We start from the raw sequence: 21,151 nt of genomic DNA, 5'->3' as shown, positions 1-21,151 counted from the left end.
CGCCTCTGAGGCCGGGTTTCCCTCCTGTTATGAGGCAACCCTGATCCTTCCAAAGTTGGGAGCAGGGATTTCGTGAAATAACCCTGAGAAATTCTTTCCTAGAGGACACAGCAGCGTGAGCTGCGCCCTGAGGCCCTCGGGAGGTGCCTTTCTGCATGTTTGGTTTCATTGCTTTGCTGGAGGTCTCAGGAGCGTCCTTCCAGGTCAGACAGCACCGGCTCAAGGGTGGCTTCCAGCTGAGCACCAGAAGCCCTCGCACCTGGACGCTGCCCATGGCCGGGGCCTCGAAGGACTGGGCCGCACGTGCTGGTGCAGGACCGTCCATCCAACAGACAGGACACCTGGACAGACGGAGGACGCCAGCCAGAGAGAGGGACACGGTCCCTGAGATGGAAACACAGGGGCCTTGAGCCTAGACTGCCCTTTCTGTGTGGGCCGGGCTGGAGCGAGGCCGGGAGGAGAGGGGGTCCACCCGCCGGCGATGCTGCCCTGCGTCTCCCGCTCACCTGGCTCCCGCAACCTGAGGCCCCACCTCCCTGGCAGCTGTTTTCTGTCCCAGCCCCACGTCTGCCCCACGTTCCCCTGCACGGCCTTCCAGAGCACCTAGCCTGGGCCCATTTCCCTCCTAGGACCCTCAGTCCAGAGACACCAAGCCCCTTGCCTCCTGCACTGAGACGCTGCTCAGACGTTGGTGCGAAACGCTAGTTGCAGACAGCAGAGGGGCCTCTGTGATCAAAGGCGCTTGGCATGAACAGCCTTTGTTCTCAGGTCGGTGCTTCCCTGGACGTTAGTGCTAAAAGCGGCGCTGGTACCATACGATGTCAACAGCCCACTTGTACAGCCTTTTGCAGGGTTCTTTTTATTAATCTTACTTTGAAGAATCAAAAATTGGCAATGTGTTCCATTTCCCCAGCTTTTCCATTCTTACCCTCTTAAAACATGCAGAAGCCTGGGGTCTGCCGGCCTAGACAACGTGCATTTGGTTCAGCTCAACAAATACTTGGACGTCTACCATATGCAAACCTTTGTGCTCTGCCTGGAGCTATCAAGACAGATAGGAAATAATTCTGCCTAACTGTTTACAACAGCCAAGACATGGAAGGAACCTAAGTGTCTATCGACAGATGACTGGATAAAGAAAATATGGTATATTTGTACAATGGAATACAACTCAGCCATAAAAAAAGAATTAAATAACACTATTTGCAACAACATGGATGGACCTGAAGATGATCATACTAAATGAAGTAAGTCAGACAGAGACAAATATCGTATGATACCACTTTTTTGTGGAATCTAAAAAAAGGGGACAAATGAACTTATTTACAAAACAGAAACAGCCTCACAGACAGAAAACACACTTACGGTTACCAGAGGGGAAGGTAGGGGGAGGGATGTTGGGAGCCTGGTATTAGCAGATACACACCACTATGTGTAAAACAGATAAACAGCAAGGGCCCACTGCAGGGCACAGGGAACTCCATCAGGATCTTGTAATGGCCTGTAATGGAAAAGAAAATGAAAACGAGTATCTGCACAGATGTGTGTGGCTGAATCAGTTTACAACACACCTGAAACTAACAGCGTCGCAAACCGGCTGCAGAAGCCTCTGACAGAAGGCGTCAAAGGAGCGTGTCAGCTCAGTGAGGGCAGTGTTGTGACCGCGGGAGAGGCGGGTGCCGGGGTGGGGTGGGGGGATGCCAGGGGAGGGGGCTGCAGGGGACGGTGATGCACGGGGAAGGGGGGTGCGGAGGGGAAGCGGGGGAGGAGGGAGGCGGGGGGCAGGGGACAGGTGCGGGGGGGTGATGCACGGGGAAAAGGGGTGCGAGGGGAAGCGGGGGTGGGGGGAGGCGGGTGGGGAGGTGCGGGGGGAGGCAGTTTCCCAGACGAGACTGACCCGGCAGGACGTTCGGAGGCCAAACGGTAAGTGAACGCGCGTGTGTGTGTCCCACCGCAGCCCCACGAACACGCGAGGGCTGTGCGCAACCTGGGAGGGCAGCGGGGCCAGGGCGCGCAGCCCGAGCCGCGCGGGGACGCTGGCCCTGCCGGAGTTCTGGCTCCGGCCCGCAGGCGGCCCCGCGTTGCGCGGGCAGCGCCGGGGCTTCACCGGCTACACAGCCGTCTCATTTTGACTCGGGATTCGTAGGTCGAGACCACGAGGAGGCCGGGCTGAGCGGCCTGGCCCTTCCCCGGGGAGCACCGGCTGGGGGGCATCTGAGACCCCAGAGCCTAGGAAACATTCCTGCCCCGAAAACTAGCGAGCACCCGAGCGGCCAGTGGTCTGTGCCCCAGGCTCCGGAGGCGCCGGGAGAAGTGGCCGCGGCCCGAGGAATTCACCCAGATGGGAGGAAAGACGCATGGTTGGCTGGGGCCAGGGAGGTGGCAGGGCTGTGGCCTTAACCCGGCGCCCCCACGTGGCCTCTCCCGCCCGGCTGCTGGGGTCTCCTCTCGTGGCCATGGGTGGCGCCCGACAGCAGAGGCCCAGCCCAGAAACTGGGACAGTGTCACTTCTGTGACACTGACCACCCCACCCATGGTGCCAGGGGCAGCAAGGCATCTACCTCCTCCTTGGGCCTTGGCAGCTCTGCACCAGGTGTTCGCTGGACCCTGGACCCCAGAGGGTGGTGCTGTGGATTGGTCTATGGCTCCCATGACCCCACCCAGAACAGGATGGGTGTCGAGTGCAGGGACAGTGGTAGGCAGGGTAACAGCCCCAAGGATGCTCGCATCCTGACTCTGGAGCCTAAGGACACGTGGATCACCTGGAAAGAGGGAATTAAAGTTGCAGCTGGAATTAAGGCTGCTGGTCAGCTGACCTGTGGGGGCTGCGTCCATCATTAAGCAGGTGGAACAAGATAATCACACAACTTCCCAAAAGTGGGGGAAGAGTGAGGAGGGAGGGATGAGGGAGAGGGGTGGCTCCGGATGTGGACAGAGGGCCCCAGCCCAGGAGCGCAGCCAATTCCAGGAGCAAAGATGACGTAACGACCCCGTCCCACAACAGCAGAGAGCTGGGTTCTGCCAACACCAGACGAGGAGGAACGTCTTCCCTGAGTCTCCCGGCTGCGTGCGGCCTGCAGACGGCCACCTCCTGCAGTCAGGCTCACCCAGGCCTGCCCCCCGACAGCAAGATTAGCTGGCATTTTTAAGGCACTGCGTGGGCGGGGATTCCTTCCAGCAGCAATACCAGCACAGTACTTAACAATTGTTGTTGAGTAAATTTTAAAAACATGCAAAAATTCAAGCCATGAAAGTACTAGAAAAATAGCCTAATGTTTCTATAGAATTTCAGTGGGAAGGACTTTCCTAAGCGAGTCACCGCCAAGACAGGACACAAGGGCCAGCGTGGGGCCCGTAACCCTCACAGCTGCGCCATGGTTCCTACCCTGGACGGCAGGGCTCAGAGCCCTGCCCACGTCTCACGGCCTGCATCCCACATCTCAACACCTGGAGAAGCCCCAGACCGTCTCCAAATCCCACAGGAACCCCAGGAACGGCCGAGAGGTTTGTCACAGCCCTGCAGAGAGTGTCCACAGGTGCTGCCCTTGGGGGTGGCCTAAGTGATGGACACGTGGTGTGAGCTGTCCCAGCAGCTCGAGCAGAGGACCAGGCAGCGTGAACACACTGGGGCCAGTGGCCTCCATGGGAGAGGTCACTAGGGATGGACAGCGGGAAGCAGAAGGCCAGGGAATGGGGAAGGATGTCGGCAGTCCCCCAAGAGCCAGGCACTGTCACCTGCAGGCAGATGGCACCCCTGCAGGTGGCTGAGGAGGTGGCTGGGGCTTGCAGGGGAGGCCTGCACTGTCCACCCTGGGGCTGACCAAGGCCTGGGCCTGGGCACAGAGGCCTGAAGGAGAAGGCCGTGAGGCAGGGGGGTAGGCGGGGCCTGGACTTGGACGCTGCCCCCACCTCAAGGTCAAGGTGAGCCTGCAGGTGGGGCTGCCCTGCCCCAGAGCCTGGCCAGTTCCAGGGAGAGCTGGTCAGAGAGAGGGAAGGACAGGGAAGTGGAGGAGGGGGGCCTGCCCGGCTCTGCCTTCCCCATCTCTGCAAATGGCTCCTGTAACCGACTCCAGCCCAGGCTCCCTGTGGGAGGGGTCCCCAGCCTGGCTGAGCTGAGTGCTCAGCACGTCGGGTTTAAACACCCTTGAACCCGGTACCAACCCAGCGACTTTAAGCCCCTGGGGAGCGAACCCCCACCTCCCAGGCACACAGCGGCTCCCGGCCATTTAGGGGGAAGATTAAACACAGGACTGGCACGCGGCGGCTGGGAGAAGTGCCCCCAGCGCTCAGGAGCCCCTCCCTGGAGCCTCACCTCTCGGCCTTGACGCCCAGCGCAGACTTGATTTCCCGACTCCAGAGTCCGAGAAGAGCACGAGGCCGTTGTCCCTCCTGGTGTTTTCCACTCCCACGAGCGAGGCTCTGTGCCAGTGACACACGGACAAGCTCACTCCGCAGAGGACCCCAGCCCCGCCTCGGGCGGCTCCCCCCGGACGTCAGAGGAGCGAGTAGCCAGCGGGCATCTCCATACGTGCGTCAGCCCAGGGGCGGGGGCGCTCGGTTCCCGGGTCCACGTCAGGGATGCTCTGCCAGCCCTGGGCCCTCCTGTCTGCGAATGCGGCCAGGTGCCTGCTACAAGGTGGTGGTGCAGCTTGAGAACCGGTTCCCCGGAGACACGAGCCAGTTCACACCCCACGAGCCGTCGGAGCCCTCGCTCTACTCAGCCCTCGTGGTGCGGCGGGGGGACACCCCGCCACGCGCTGACCGTGTGCTCCCTGTCCGGTCCCACGAGCCCTCGCTAGCGACCACCTCGTCCTGCGCCTGCTTAATTGTTTTCTTCCTTCTGGGAAAGTTTTCCCGGTAACCACGTTCACCAGGCTGTCCCCGGCGTTTCACTCTTTTTCACAGAAAAACTTGGGATTTGTACGTGTTCAAGCCCAAATCTTTCCCTCCGGACACAGACCCTCTTCCCCACCCAAGACCACGTGAACGTTAACCCGCCTTCTCTTCCCTACCTGGTGTTTTATTCCCTGACGTTTGCATTTCTAACCCCCATGGAATTGTCTCTGGATGGAAGGCTTACGGCAGAATTTTAATTTGACTTTAGTACCAACTATTCACCATTTCCTGCAACACTGTTTGTTCATTCCCTGCTCTGAAGTGTCACCGTAATTCTGCACCAAATGCCCACGTATTCCCGAGGACCTTCCCGGACGTTTCTTCCAAGCCTCAGCCTCGTGCCTGGCGGACCGCGCGGTTTTACGCCCTTTTTGTGTCGCTGTGTGACTCAGCCCGTGCGCCCGCGCACTCCGGGTCGCTCTCCAGGAGCCCAGCGTTGCATTCTTCCTGATGTGCCGTGGGTTAGTTTCGTCACCGCCTCCTGAACATTCACTACGGATTTTATTTGTGTAACGATGTTACAGTTTCCTTTAAAAACGTAAATCTTTACAATATTTTACCTCTTCTCCATTTATTCAGTCCTTCTTGATGAAAATGTTTATATTTTCTTCATAAAGGAGCTCTACCTTTCTCAGCACGGTTATCCTTTTAATTTCTAATTGTTGTTGGGAATCATTTTTATTACATTTTATGGTTACACAACTCTTCAGTGTCGACAGCTTCTTTTCTCTTATTTCCTGGGTGTGTGCGCCACCCGCTCACCTTCCTGGGCCTCGCGTTGCTTTCTCCAAATAAGCCCGCCCCCGCCCCGAGTCCCCCGCCCCCGTCCCGAGTCCCCGCCTCTGCCCCGAGTCCCCGCCCCCGTCCCGAGTCCCCACCCACCCGTGAACCTCGCCTCCGCCCTGAGTCTCTGCCCCGCGTCCCCGCCCCCGCCCCAGTACCCTGCCCCTATCCCGAGTCCCCACCCCCCTGAGAACCCCGCCTCTGCCCCGAGTCCCCGCCCCCGGCTCCCGTGCTCACTGCAGGGTCGTTGTTGGATTCAGACTTAGGCTCCCTGTCACGATGGAAAACTATAATTACAACGAATCATGATTCTGAATTTTGTTAAATGCTTTTCTGGTTCCTGTCAAGATGATCACAGGTGGGAAATTCTATAAATACAAGCTTTTACTAAGAAACGCTGTTTCTCCTGGAGTAGGACCAGCTTTACCTTACTGTATCAGTGTTCACGTGTTAATGTCGGCGCGCTGGGTTTAGGTAGCAGCATCCCAGCTCATATTCTTGTCTTAAAGGTCACTGCGATTGTCAGGTTTGGTAACTGGGAACACCCGCTTCATAAAATGGATTGTTGTATCTGTTGACATTTTCTAGGTGCTTGGCGTGCTCGCATAGTTTGAATATTTGCTATTTCCTGAAAGTCTGATAGGCTATTCCCCCAAAGGCATCTGAGTCCCACGCGGTCTTATTCCTCAAATTGTGGCTTTTGTTGTTGTTTTGTTTTGTTTTTGTCAACACTTTCAAATTCTTCAGGTTTATTGGTTTATCGTTGCAGGATTTGGGTATCCAATGTTAGTAATTCAAGTATGCGTCTAGTTTTAGTCACTGAGAGTCGGAGGGAAAAACTGGTGGTCGCCCACCCTGGCCCAGAATCGGGGTCCTCATTCATGTTTCTGGGCGAACAGGTGAAGCCTCGCCCTTTGCTCAGCGATGGGAGCGGAACTGCTGGCCCTGGCAGCGCGGGGCCGCCTCGGGAGCGCCTGCCAGACGGCTTCCCGGGGCTGTTTGCCAAGTCCGGCCCCTCACTTCCAGGCGATCACGGACGACGTAAGACGACCTCTCCGGGGCTTCCACTCGGGAGGACGTCTTGGCGATTTGCTTTCTGCGTCCACGGCTGGAGAGCCCTGTTCACCCGCCCGCACCTGGCGGCCGCGGGGTGGGCAGCCCTGCAGCCTGACGTGCTGTCACGAGCTTGTCGCTTCGTCCCTTGACTGCCGAGAATGTGTTCTTGCAGAGACGCCAGCCTGGTTTTTGTAATCTGTTTTTAATTAGCTTGTTTTCTGTTGGAACGTTGAAAACATTCTTGTCTTCTTTTAAAAATGTTTTGCTAAAAGACGTTTGCTGCACGGTCTTTGGTGAATTCTGGAGAAGCTCTGTCCCCACCCGGAGCACGCGCCCGGCCCGGCCTCGTCCCCGACGCCACGTGCGCCGTCCCGTCGGCGCCCAGCAGCCTCCGGACCCAAGGCCCCACAGGAACGCCTCGTGCCTGGCCTTCCGTCCAACCCAAAGGAGCCACCCCAGTGTGTCCCCCACTCTACCGACTGGCTTTCAACATCCTTCATGACACTGGTCCTGCCTCCCACTTGAATTATAAATCAGGCCGATATTAGTTTTATTCCAAACCTTTCCTTTTATTGTTCAGCTTCATTTACATCTCAGGATGTTTTCTTGTGTTTAGCTCATATATCTACTTCTGTTTCATTAATAATTTGAAAAAATTCCCTGCGTTGTGGAGAACACCTTGAACCATGCTTTCCCTCCGCACTTTAAACACTCAGCTGTGAAAATATTTTGTAGTTTTATTTAGACTTTTAAATCGTAGGTTCGACGTTCTACTGTGTTTTCCCCCCTCTTTATACCTTTATAAACAAGGTGCCATTTGCGATTCAAGTTATCAAAGCAAGAGTAAGTGGATTTCTCTTGGTCTCTCTGTCCGTTGATACAATGGTGAAATCACTTTTCAAAAATAACAGGAGAGAAGGTGTGGTGTCCACTACTAGCCTTTATAAATTACGACCCTTTTAGGTCTTAGCTCACTTTGTACGTTGAAGGCAGCGTTACCCAGGATGCATACCCAGATGTCCTCTCCCCGTGCACCCTGGTAACCTTGCTGCCAGAACTAGTGGGTCACCATTAGCTTCCCTATCGTTCATTTCAACTTACTTCCTAATATTTGTAGTAGTGCATCGTTTTAAGAACATTACAAAAGACAGGGAGAAGAGAAAGTCACCTGGACGTTGTGAGAATTCTACCTCAGAAGCAGTTTCAAGGCAGTTAAGAGTGTGAATTATTACCTCTTGCTGCGTAACAAATTACCCTAAAGCTTAGTGGCTTAAGACAGCAGACACTCGTTATCTCACAGTTTCTGTGTGTCAGGAATCTATACGGAGTTTATCTGGACACCCCCTGTTTAAGGTCGTTTGTGAGGTTATGGTCAAACACCCAGCCCGGGCTGTGGTCTCATCTGAAAGCCTGACCAGGAAGGCATCCACCTGCACCGTGTTCCTGGTGAGCTCCAGGTCCTCGTGGATGGTTGGAACGAGGGCTTTGCTTCCTTGCCAAGCCTCACGGGCTCTGTAAGACTGCTTCCAGTGTGGACACTTGCTTCCCCCAGAGTGAGCTGAGAGAGCAAAAGACAGAGCTAGGAAGGGAGGCCCCCAGGAAGGAGTTACAGTCTTTTTAAAATCAAACACTGAAAGCGGCATCTCATCAACTCTCTTCTACCACATCCCGTTAAAGCCACCCTCAGCTGGGAGAAGACTGCCCAGAGGCAGGGCCACTGGGGTCCGTCCCCGAGGATGGCTTCACTGGGTCGCCTGTCTTTCTGGTTGGTCACAGGCAGTGAGCCCATGGAGAGACAGGAAGGTACTTTCTCTCATTTTTCAGGTACTGCTGCCAGGACATAAAACTGGAGTCTCCCAGGAAGAAGACCAGAGCCTTGGTTGACCTCCCCACTCATCACCATTGCTCCTATTAGCTATTAACCAGGACCAGCTAGTAACCAGAACCAAAATGTCCTGGTATTAGACTGTCCATTGTTTGAAAAAGTTAACTTGAAAATTGTTCTGGCTTCTGTTGCGTTTGTTGTGATGTTGGATATAAAGGTTTTCGTTGGAACTTGTTAAACAGACCAAACTTTAAGACACTCGCACTTCTGTCCTGAGTGTTCTTTGAACTAAATGTTCCTTCTAAAGAGTAAATAGAGCTGCAGTTACATACACAGGCCATGCGTGTGTTTACTCTGGGACGAGCGCAGAGCAACGGTTAAAAGCACCCGCATAGTGCAGGGCTGAGTCTTGCTTTTATTTGCTCCCATGCAGTCACATAGCAGAGAAACCCCAAACACGGGGAAGGCGTGTTTGACTCCGGTGTGACGGCAGATGCAGGAGGGTACACGCCCTCAGACATCCTGTGGCATTAATTCAAGCAGAGAGCAAGTCTGTGTAACATTTCCATCTAGCCAGAATAGACACCACAGTTGATATGAATACAGTGAAATTATAGTAATCTCATGGAACAGAGAGAAAAATTAAAATGGTGACAACTCCATTGGATAAGGTCCTTTGATGTGTACATTCTTTCCCAAATCCAGGAATTTTAACATCACGAGTAGCTGTTAGTGAACAAATCGCTCATCCCTGTGTTTTCTACCCTATAGCAAAGGCAACAGCAAATCCACGGCATGCTCACCATCAATATCCTTACCATGCAGATGAGGACAGACACTTGAAGATATTTCCCAGGGCATCAGTTGGTAACTGGTGGGACTGGGACTTGAACCCACGAAATCAGACTCCAGAACTTTGGCTCCTGATTTGTTATGATATGCTGCCTCTGTCAGGACAGGTCCACGATCCATACATTTGCTGAATTAACAAATTCATGAATGTTTCCATGAAAGGATGGATCTAGATTTTTGTAACAAAATTGGATTGAAATTGTGGGGCACTGGCTTTTTCCTTTGGAAGGTTCTTATCGTAACAAATCGTGCCTACAGTGAAAAGCTACTTTGTGTTCTTTTTTTTAGTCAACACAAAATCATGGCAGTGCCGTTTCTAGTGGGGACAAAAGAAAGGAAAAAGCACAGCCACTACTGTGCGCGGGTTTTGTGTGCAGAGGCAGCCCCTTTACCTTCCTCCTTTATCCGGTTTCAGAAACGTGGCAAGGTGTGAGGTTACCAGTCACCTCCTAAGACTTCTGGTGCTGGAAGCGAGACCCTCGCTCTGGCTGAGTTATGCGCTGGAAAAATCTGGTCTCCTTGTGTGTTTTCCATGTGGTTTCCTGCAGTCTCTCTGTTCCAACGCTGGGAAGGCCAGCGTGTCTCCCTGGCGGCTCTGAAGATTTTATAAAGTGGAAAATATTTTGCTTCCTTGGATTGTCAAATGAGAAAGAATGAAAGACACTGCTATCCTGTTTGCTGCTCCTTTATTTTTCTGCACGTGGTGATCTCTTAGATCGATGTGAATTTAGGGGCTTTAAAGTTTGCGTCTGACCATGTAACAAATGAAATGCGTGTGCGTTTCTTTAATATTTTAAGTAAAACAGCTCCTCATCTTTATTAGAGTGATAATTTCTCTGCCTTCTGTTACCGTCCCCAAATGTTGAGTGTCTTTTAGTAGAAGTAAGACATAGAAAAAATTAAATTAATGCTTCTCCCTACAGAAAAATAGAAGGACTGAGAGTCGTTGAGGAACTGAAGCCAGGCGTGATCACTGCCACTTCGGGCTGGGCGCTGCACACCTCTTCACCAAATCCCCTCACAAGCCAGAGCTCTGTGAATATCGACACTTTTCATTTTTATCTCAAATTGTTCAACAACACATCTAAGAGCTGCTAATAAAATGGTGGATGCAATGATCCTGACCAATGATCTGCTAAAACTCGAGGCTGGGATGCAACTTTCATCCTTTTCGGCTGTTTTCCCACTGAACTGAAACTTGGCAGGGTTACTAACACTGCCCTGAAATTCTTTGCTTTGTCATGCTCAGTTTTATTTTGTGTAATTTACCTTTTGACCATTCATAGTACACTTTTCTTTTTCCAGAGGTCACTCACATGTTTGTTTAGCCCATTTGGCTTGACAGTTTGCAACGATGAAAACAGAAATGAAAGGTAGTAAAGGAAATGGAAAATTAATTCAGGTTTTGGCTTAGTTTTTATTCATATTATTTTACTTTGAGGAGTGCATACTGCTTCAAAAGGTTTGATTTGACAAATAAGTTGCAATTCCTTTGCCAGATGAGAGCAAACAATGTAGAATGTGACAGATCAAGACAGCTGGGAAGGAAAATTCTACTAAATGTGATTTTGCAAGAGACATGCTTCAAAATTAGAATTTATTTTCTGGGGAACTTGAGCAAGCTTAAATAAGAAGTAGTAAAGGACTTGAAACTCTGTCCCTGCCCACCCAGCCTTAAGACACTTTGTTCAAGTCATATTTATTTTTATAACCCCAAATACTTCCTGGTAAAGGGAACTTAGGTCCAAGCCCCAATGTAAGTGAACACACGAGCAATTTACTAGGAAAGGTGAGCACACAACACTGAAGATAACTCAGCCCCTAAAGCTGGGGTCTTGAAATTGATCTATGATGGAGGAGGCAAGAATACACAAAGGGAAAGACAGTCTCTTCAATAAGTGGTGCTGGGAAAACTGGACAGACTTTTACATGAAAAAGAACGAGGTTAGAACACTTCTCATACCACCTACAAAAATAAACTCAAAATGGATTAAAGACCTAAATGTAAGACCAGAAACCATAAAACTCCTAGAAGAAAACATAGGCAGAACATTCTTTGACATAAATTGTAGCAATATTTTGGGACTCTGTCTCCTAAGGCCAATGAAATAAAAGCAAAAATAAACATATGAAACCCAATTAAACATAAAGGATTTTGCATAACAAAAGAAACCGCTGACAAAAATGAAAAGACAACCTACTGAATGGGAGAAAATGTTTGAAAATAGTATGACAAATAAGGAGTTAATATTCAAAATATAAACAGCTCATACAATTCAATATTGAAAAATCAAACAACCCAATAAAAAATGGGCAGAATACCTGAATAGACATTTTTCTAAAGAAGTCATGCAGATGTCCAACAGGCACACGAAAAGATGCTCAACATCACTAATCGTCAGCTAAAGGCAAAACCACGACGTGGTACCACCTCACACCTGTCAGAATGGCTACCATAAAAAAGATCACAAATGACAAAAGTTCGCGAGGATGTGGAGAAAAGGGAGCCCTTGTGCACTGCTGGTGGAAATGTAAATTGGGGCAGCCACCATGGAAAATGGTGTGGAGATTCCTCAAAAAAGTAACAACAGAACTATCATGTGATCCAATAATTCCACTCCTGGGTATATATCCAAAGGATGAAAACACTAATTGGAGAAAAATACATGCACCCCAGTGTTCATAGCAGCATTATTTACAACAGCCAAGACATGGAAGCAACCCAAGTGTCCATCAACAGATGACTGGATAAAAAAGATGTGGTATATATATACAATGGAATACTACTCAGCCATAAAAAAGAATGAAATGTTGTCATTTGCAACAACATGGATGGACCTGGAGAGTATTATGCTTAGTGAAACAAGTCAGTCAGAGAAAGACAAATGTTCTGTGTTATCACTTAAATGTGAAATCTAAAAAATAAAATGAATGAATATAGCAAAACAGAAATTCACAGATACATAGGACAAACTAGTGGTTACCAATCAGGGGAGGGGAGCAGGAGGGGCAAGATGGGAAGATAGAATTAAGAGATATAAACTACTATGTATAAAGTGAATAAGCAACAAGGATATGTCATGCACCACAGGGAATATAGCCATCGTTTTATAACAACTTTAAATGGAGTACAGTCTACAAAAATACTGAACCATTATGTTGTACACCTGAGTATAACATCATAAATCAACTATACTTCAAATAAATAAATAAATAAATAAATGTTAGTATTTTGACTCAAATTAATTGGGTCCAAGGGACTCTGGCTTTTGCAATGAGCTGACATTTTGTTCTGAGACAGCAGACAAGGCTTGTCATCATCTCAGAGGAAGAAATGGGTTTTCAATGATTCACCTCTAAGCACAAGATTCAGTGTAGGCCTTTTCCCCAAGGTATTCTCTAGGGAGTTCCTAGAGAACTTCTAATCTATTCTCACTTTGCTAAGCATCTTTATTGTAATGTGGGCAGTTTATTGTGTATCAATTTTCTGATTTTTTAACCCTAGTTTATTCTAGTTTTGATGCCACAGCTGGGGGTGGTGGGGGCCTTGGAAACTGCACTCTGTTCCTCCAGTTTCTAAGATAAATAGGGACAGACTAGATTGTCAAATTCCAGGGTTCGCATCAGAAGCAAGTTACTAGGTTCAGGTAGTGATTGTCAGAATGTGTTCCATGGAGACTGATTCTGCATGATCTTAACACATTTCTTGAAAATATCTGGTCCGATTGCCAAATGTGGGTAGAAAATGCTGGTTTAAGAATAACAACAAAAACATATGAATTCATTTGGGAAAGAGTTTTCAGAGCTTTACCATGAAACTCTTCAGTCTAAGCCCCAGAAAAGGTGAGCGTGTGCAGCCTGGAATGCTTTATCTCTTGGCGCATCTGAAGGGAATACACAAAAGCCCTGGTAATCTGCACATTTATTGACTGGCCTTAACCCCTAGCAAGTGGATGAGGCTGCTATGGGACTGACCCAAAGTCTTTTTTGTTTCTAATTACCTAATAACTCTTCATCACACACAGAGGGGGAAAGGAACCGGTCATGGGAAGGTTTGTTGGGAGGGGTGCTCATGAGAGATAATCATTTAAAATGGGATTCCCTGAGCCATAACCCAAGGTTTCCCAGACCTCACTCACTGTCAGATCTGAAATGGCCAAAAATTAGATGATAAGCTAGTACTAGTTTTCTGATGAGTCCAGCAAACAACTTTATGGTAATACCTTGAACTAAATGCCATCCCAGCCGCACCACCTCTCCTGTTAAACAGCTGTGCAGGGGCAGGCAGCCCCGAGGGGACGCAGAACAAAACAAGACACAGGACCATCGGTGCTTGTCCAGAGAACCAGGCATGGAGTCTTTTGGCTCCAGATGTCAATGTTCTGAAGGAGAACAAAGTCAGAACAGGGCAGACACAATACTGTGCTGTCCACCCGGGGGCCTAATGGAGAGCAGAGCAGTGATGACCGAGCCAAATGAGCATGAACCAGGTGAACTGATGAGTAAGGCGGGACGTGGGTGCAACGTGGATTCCTGACATGGAATGCAGGCACCTGTGATGGATCTTTGCACGGCCCCTGGCCAGCTCACATGGGCGTGCCCCGTGCCTGAGAGTTTCTGACACTGAGCAGATACACTAGCCAAGCTTCCAGAAAGTCGTGCTGCAACTGTATTTCCAAAGAAGAGGGGAAGAAACGCAGTTTGCTCTGTTCCCAATCACAAGAAATCTTCCTTTTCTTTTTGGAATTTTGAATTCTCCAAATGTGTACTGGGCTGATATAATTTTTAACTTTTTAAAAAAATATGAATGGTCCTGGACAAGACTAAATAATTAAGTCAAAAGTAGACCACATGACATCACCCATTTGAGTTTTATGTTTAAAGGGCTTGTGACGATCTACAGTAATTCCCAAACCTGGCTTTTTATGTTTGTTCATTTGTTTGTTTGTTTGAATATATAGCAAATCATGGTTTACTAAACACTTTCATTTAATGATCTATCTAGAGCTATAGAGCAAACACACAAAGACAGAAAAGAAAGTATTCTAGTATCATAAAGGAGACCATTAAGCTCAAAGAGTCTAGTGTGCACCAGACCACTCACTGCTCCTTTTTCTATCCTGTAGAACTCTGCTTCAAGGATGCCAAAGTAAATAAATCTCCAAATTTTCTAAAATTTGAATTTAATATTATTTAATTAAATACATATTACTCAGAACTTTAAGACACTATTGTAATTAAAGTTGTTTATCAGTGGTATATGAGGAAGATTACATTTAAGTAAATACAGTCTTTTAATTATTAACAAATATTTAGAATACATCCTTGGTGTTTATTTATTCTCTTAGCTTTAGCTACAATTTTCTCTTAACCTAAACTTTCTACATAAATTGAGTGCATTTATCCTTTTTCTTTTTATCTTATGAACTATTCCCAGAAGATAAAATATAATTTATAGAATTAAGGCATCAGTACTTGAACTGTCCCATACCACTAGGGCAATTTTCTGTATAAAGCATTTCAACTCATTTTATTCATAACAAGAAATGTCACAGCTTTCTAAAAGAAATTCTTCAATTGCATGCCTCACATTCATATAGTATTTGGCTGAAGCAGCCAGAAAATTATACTGACTCATCATCAGTTCTATTCCCACATAAACAGCAGATTAAAAAATATTATAAACCAAACCGACCTAACAGACACACCCAGAAGAACGTTCCTCTTGGCAGCAGAAGAATACACATCCTTCTCAAATGCACATAGAATATTCTCTAGGATAGAGGTCGCAAAACAATCTTAACAAATTTAATAAGATTAAATCATTTCAAGTATCTTTTCCAACCACAAGGAATAAAAATAAAGGAAAATGGGAAAACTCACAAGTACATGGAAATTAAACAACATACTCCTGAACAACCATTGAATCAAAGAACAAGTCAAAAAGGAAATTACAAAATATCTTGAAATAAACAAAAGTGAATGTCCAACTGACAAAAACATGGGATACAGCAAAAGCAGTACTAATAGGGAAGTTTTTAAGGTAAATGCTTACATTTAAAAGAAGGAAGATCTTGAATAAATAACCTATCTTTATACCTCAAAGAAGAAGGAACACATACAAATTCATTTCCTAAGACCAGCATTACCCTGTTGCAAAAGTTGGACAATGACACCACAAGTAAACTACAGGCCAATATCCATGATGAACATTGATGCAAAAATCCTCACCAAAATATTAGCAGAATCAAATTCAATAGCGCAGTAAAACAATCACACACCATGATCAAGTGAAATTTATTCCTAGAATGCAAGGATGGTTCAACATCTGCAAATCAATGAACATGACCCACCACATTAACAGAATGAATTTCACATAAGCATCTCAATAGATGGAGAAAAAGCACTTGACAAAATTTAATATCCTTTCATAATTAAAAACTCTCAACAAATCAAAAATAGAAGGAATTTACCTTAACATAATAAAGGACACATATAAAAACCCCACAGCTAACATCGAACTCAATGGTGACAAACTGAAAGGTTTTCCTTTAAGATCAAGGCTAGGATGCCCACTCTCACCACATACATTTTAGACATAGTCCTGGAAGTCCTAGCCAGAGCAATTAGGTAAGAAAAAGAAATAAAAGGCATCCAAGTCAGAAAGGAAGAAGTAAACTTATCTGCATTTATATATAGCATGATCTTATATGTAGAAAACTAAAAGACTCCACACACACACACAAAAAACCTGTTATAACTAATAAATGAATTCAGCATAGTTGCAGGATAAAAAATCAGCATACATAATCAGTTGCATTCTATACACCAACAATAAACTAGCTAAAAGGAAATTAAGGAAACAATTCTATTAGCAATAGCTTCAAAAAGAATAAAATATTTAGAATCAAATTAAGCAAGGAAATGAAAGACTTACACACTGAAAACTATAAAACATTGATGAAAGAAATCAATGCAGACACAAATAAATGGAAATACATCCCATTTTCATGGATTGGAAGAATTAATATTGTTAAAATGTCTGTACAACCCAAGGTAATCTACAAATTCAATGAAATCCCGATCACAATCCCAATGACATTTTAACAGAAATAGAACAAATAATCCTATAATTCATATGAAACCACAAAAGACCCCAAATAGCCAAGGCAAACTTGAGCAAATAGATCAAAGGTGGAGGCATCAAACTTCCTGAATTTAAATATATTTCAAAGCCACAGTAATCAAAACAGTATGGTACTGACATAAAAATGGGTATACAGACCAGTAACCACGAATGGAGAGCTTGGAAATAAACCCAAGCATATACAGTCAAGTCACATTCAGTAAAGGTGCCAAGAAGACACAATGGAGAAAGGTGAGCCTCTCCAATATATGGTGATGTGAAAACTGGAAATCCACAAACAAAAGAATGAAATTAAGACCCTTAGCTTACATCACACAAAAAACTAACTCAAAATAGACTTAAATGTAAGACCTAAAACTGTAAAACTCTTAGGAGGAAATATAAAGGAAGAGTTCTTCAGATCATCCTAATATTCTTTATTAGATACAACAACAAATCACAGGCAACAAAAAGCAAAATAAACAAGTGAGATTCTGTCAAACTTCTGCACAGCACAGGAAACCACCAACAAAATGAAAAGACAACTTAACAGGATGGGAGAAAATATTTGCAAACCATGTATTTGATAAAAGGTTAATATCTAAAATATACAGGGAACACACACAGCACAATAGCAAAAAAGCACTAATGAATAAGTGAGCAAAGGATTGACAACTAGATGTTTCTGGAAAAAAAAAAAAAGATCAACAGGCTTAAGAGAAGGTGCTCAACATGACTGACCAACAGGGAAGCACAAATCAAAGCCACAAGGAGAGACCCCTTCACTCCAGTTAGGACGGCTGTTACTAAAGAAAAGCAAAGGAAACTGACAAGTGCTGTGGGGTATGTGGAGACTGGGAACCTGCACATTGTTGGTGGGGATGTCAGTCCATGCAGCCATGATAGAAAACAGTATGGAGAGTCCTCAACAAGTTAAAGACAGAGCTACCACATGATCCAGAAATCCCACCTCAGGGTATTTTTCCAAAGAATTAAAATTGGGATCTGGAAAAGATACCCATTCTCCCAGTTCATTACAGCATTATTCACAATAACCAAGACATGAAAGCAGCCTAAATGTCTATCAACAGACAGATGGATAAAGAAAAGTAAAATAAAAATTAAAAATAATGTTAAATATCTCATTAATATTTTTATTTTGCTTACATGTTGAAATGGTAATAATTTTATTATGTTAAATAAAACACATTATTACAAAAAAAGATAATGTGGTATATACTTACAATAGAATATTATTCAGCCTTAAAAAAGGAACCCGTTATTTGCAACAACATGAATGAACCTTGAGGACATTATAGTAAGTGAAATATAATCTTTTATCTTTTTTCCATCTCTTTACTCTCAGATGTTTTGTACCCTTCTGTTTTAAGGTGCGTCTCTTGTAAGAATATTTTTAGCTTTTACTTTCTTATGAATCTGATAATAAATAATCTTTTATTTTAATCTGAGTACTAATTCAGATTATATAATAAAACAATTTCTTACTCATTTTTCTTCTTTTCTTTCCTTCTTTTGAATAATCAAACATTTTAAATTATGCTGTTCACCCTCGGTGAGCTGACTAGGGTCACACGTACACAGACACGTGTACTTCTCAAGTAGCTGGTGCAGGCCCTGCGCCACACACCCTGGGCACTTTCGCCAGGTGTGTCCCAGACCACGCAAAAGCTTCTTACTTTCACATATTTTGTGCAATTGTTTACAACTTAATTTCACATATACTTTAAACTCCAAATGATATTCTTTTCATTTTGAATATTCATTTAGATTCACCAACATATTTAATCTTTCTGGTGCTTTTTATTTCTTTCAAAAGTTTTTCTCCCTCTAGAATCATTTTCTTTCTTCCTAAAAAAACTCTTTTTTGTAATTCTTTTAGTGTAGCTCTGCTGCTGAAAAATTCTATCAGTTTTTATTTTTCTAAAGCATCCTTCATTTTTTAAGGACATCTTTATTGGCTATGGAATTCTAGATTGGCAGTTGTCCACTTTGAGCTCTCTAAAGGTGCCTTCCCCTCCTTCTGTCTGCCATGGTTAGCTGTCATTCTCGCTACAGTTCCTTTGGAGATACTGCATCCTTTTTCTCTCTGTCTGCTTTTAAGACATTCTCTCCATCTTTCGCTTTTGATGGCTTTACTGTGCTGTGACTAAGTGCAGCTTTCTGTCTGCCAGGCTTGAGGTACGTAGACTCAATACGTGGGCTGATGTTTTTGATTTCTTTTTTTTTTTTTATTTAGGGAAAATCTCAGCCAGTGTTTCTTGCTTCTGATTTTGCTGCTAACTGAGTCTCTTTCCTCTGACTCTGGGGTTCAGTTTATACAGACATTGACCATCTCACAGAACTGGTGCTGGACATGGGTATTTTCAAATGACCAATGTTCCATTCTGTTACTCCTCTTTTTTCTGTGTCTGAGTTGCCATTACATTCACCTATTGATTTTTTTAAATTCTAGAATGTCCTTTTAATTATTCTATAAATTCCATTTATTTGATCAAGTTCTTTATGCTTTCTTCCATTTTCCTGAACACACTAATTTAATTTATTTTAATGTCTCCATCTAAGATCACCTGTAGGTCTATTTTCATTATTTGGCTTTGTTTCCATGGTTTTCAGTCATTTTGGTCTTGTTTTTGACATGCCTAGTAGTTTTTAATTGAATGCTTGACATTTGTGTGAAAGTTACAGAAGTTCTGGCAAATGCCACTTTTGTTTAAGAAAGATGGAATTTTCTTCTTGCAAACAGAGAGCTATCAGACCACCTTGACCCAGTTTTAGGTTGTGAGAGGACTGGCCTCTTTCCTGTCCCCTTTATTTCATTTCCACTGCAGGTTCCTCTGGACCTGGACTGGCTCCGGAGGCGGTCACCGAGTCTCCCTCTTTGTCAGGTCCTGGGTGCAAGCCCCTGACTCCCCAGCACCTCAGAACGGCTTGTATTTTTGCCCTGGGCTCCAGCTTTACACTGGTTTCTGGAAGTCTCTCGTGCTCAGGGCCCACCAAAGCCTCAGGGGCAAGTGCCCAGGACTCTGGGCAGAAGCTCTGCATTTCTCATTTCCCATGCAGGCCCTGGCCTGTCACACTTACCCAGCTGGGTGTCCCCAGCCCTCCCGGGCACTGCAGACCCGGCCTCTGCTTTTTTGCCTGGTCTCTATTCCTAGATTTGTCCATAAATTCCCTGCAGGAGGAAGCAGATGTGGAGGGCGGCTCCCCGAGCTCCTCCTTCCTGGGTGGGTCCCTCGGTCCCTGCCTGCGGTGGCTGTCATGGCTTGCAACACTAGCCCCGCATGGTCACAGTGTTTCTGGAAGCTCTGTACCAGCTCCAACCATGTGTGCAGAAGCTGGGGGATCAGGCAACAGTCTGACACAAGGTGGGACATCCTGACATTTCTTCCCACCTGTCCTGGCTGCTGGTAGGAATGACACACAGGGGACGGGAGCAAAGGCAGGGACTCGGCTCTGTCAGAGGAGAGGGGCCCTGATGAGGCCTGGACAGAGTGGACGCGGGGCACTGGGTGCAGCAGCCAGCAAGTGGCCTGACCGATTCGTGAGGGGAAGAAAATCCGGGAGGACGCCTGGGTCTGGCTTGAGCCACTGCAGGAAGGTGATGTCACTCACTGAATTGGGGCATAATCAGGAGAAATCAGTTGTGTAGACGTGGGGCTGCCAAGAATCAGCAGTTGCATCCGGGGTCTGTTACTTTGAAGCTCCTGTTGCATCTTCCACAGAAATGTCCAGTCCAGGCGACGGTCAGAAGTCAGGAGCCGGGGGCTGCCGAGGCGCTGCGTGTCTGGGGTCATGAATTTGCACGAGGTGTCTAAAGCCGGGGGACATTTGGAGTCACATGAAGGGAGATGAATCTGGAAGCACAAGGCACTTGTTTGCGCCAGAAAACCGTGCAGCCGACCCCCCACTAGAGCGCCCCCTGCCGGCACACAGCGCCCTCTCTGAACGCGAATGCTTCTCCGTGGGGCGGTGCTGAACTTCGTCAACTTCAAGTGAGTTTTACTGCCCTTGGGTGACACTGCTGTGTAGCGACTATTAATGCGACCACCTTCAGGAGCGCGAATTCTGAATAGGCGTACCATCCTAAGTCAGGGGCTTGGAGAGCCCTTAGGAGATAAAAACTTGACATTGAGTTTATGTCTCAAGATTATAAAATGCACCTTGGAAATTAAGAAATAGTAAGAACAGATAGAGAAAAACCTGACTGGAAATCTATGTCTCATTTAAAGGAAAAAAATTACAAATTAGCTTTATTTCCTTTTGTGTACATATGATTAGAACAGCAAAGTTTAGAAACTCTGAACAACGTTTAGGAGAGTCTGCAGCTCAGGAAAGAGGCAGCAGCAGGACGCACGAGTTAGGAGGAAACACGCCGAGCACAGCAGCAGCGAACTCCGCCGTCGGAAAGGCGCCGCCACGAAGCCGGGCTGGAGGGCGTGCTGGCAATTTTAGAATCGCCTTTTCTCTCTTAATTTTGTACCAGGAAGTATGATGTCCTGAGGGTTAATCAGGCCACTTACTGACGTCAGGACTTTGTCCCGATTGTATCAGATCCGGTCTTGCCCGTCACTCAGCTTCTGTCCCCCTGGGGC

The sequence above is a fragment of the Camelus bactrianus genome, chromosome 8 (genome assembly GCF_048773025.1).
Source record: "Camelus bactrianus isolate YW-2024 breed Bactrian camel chromosome 8, ASM4877302v1, whole genome shotgun sequence".
Lineage (NCBI taxonomy): Eukaryota > Metazoa > Chordata > Mammalia > Artiodactyla > Camelidae > Camelus > Camelus bactrianus.
This window is presented reverse-complemented; position numbering follows the sequence as displayed.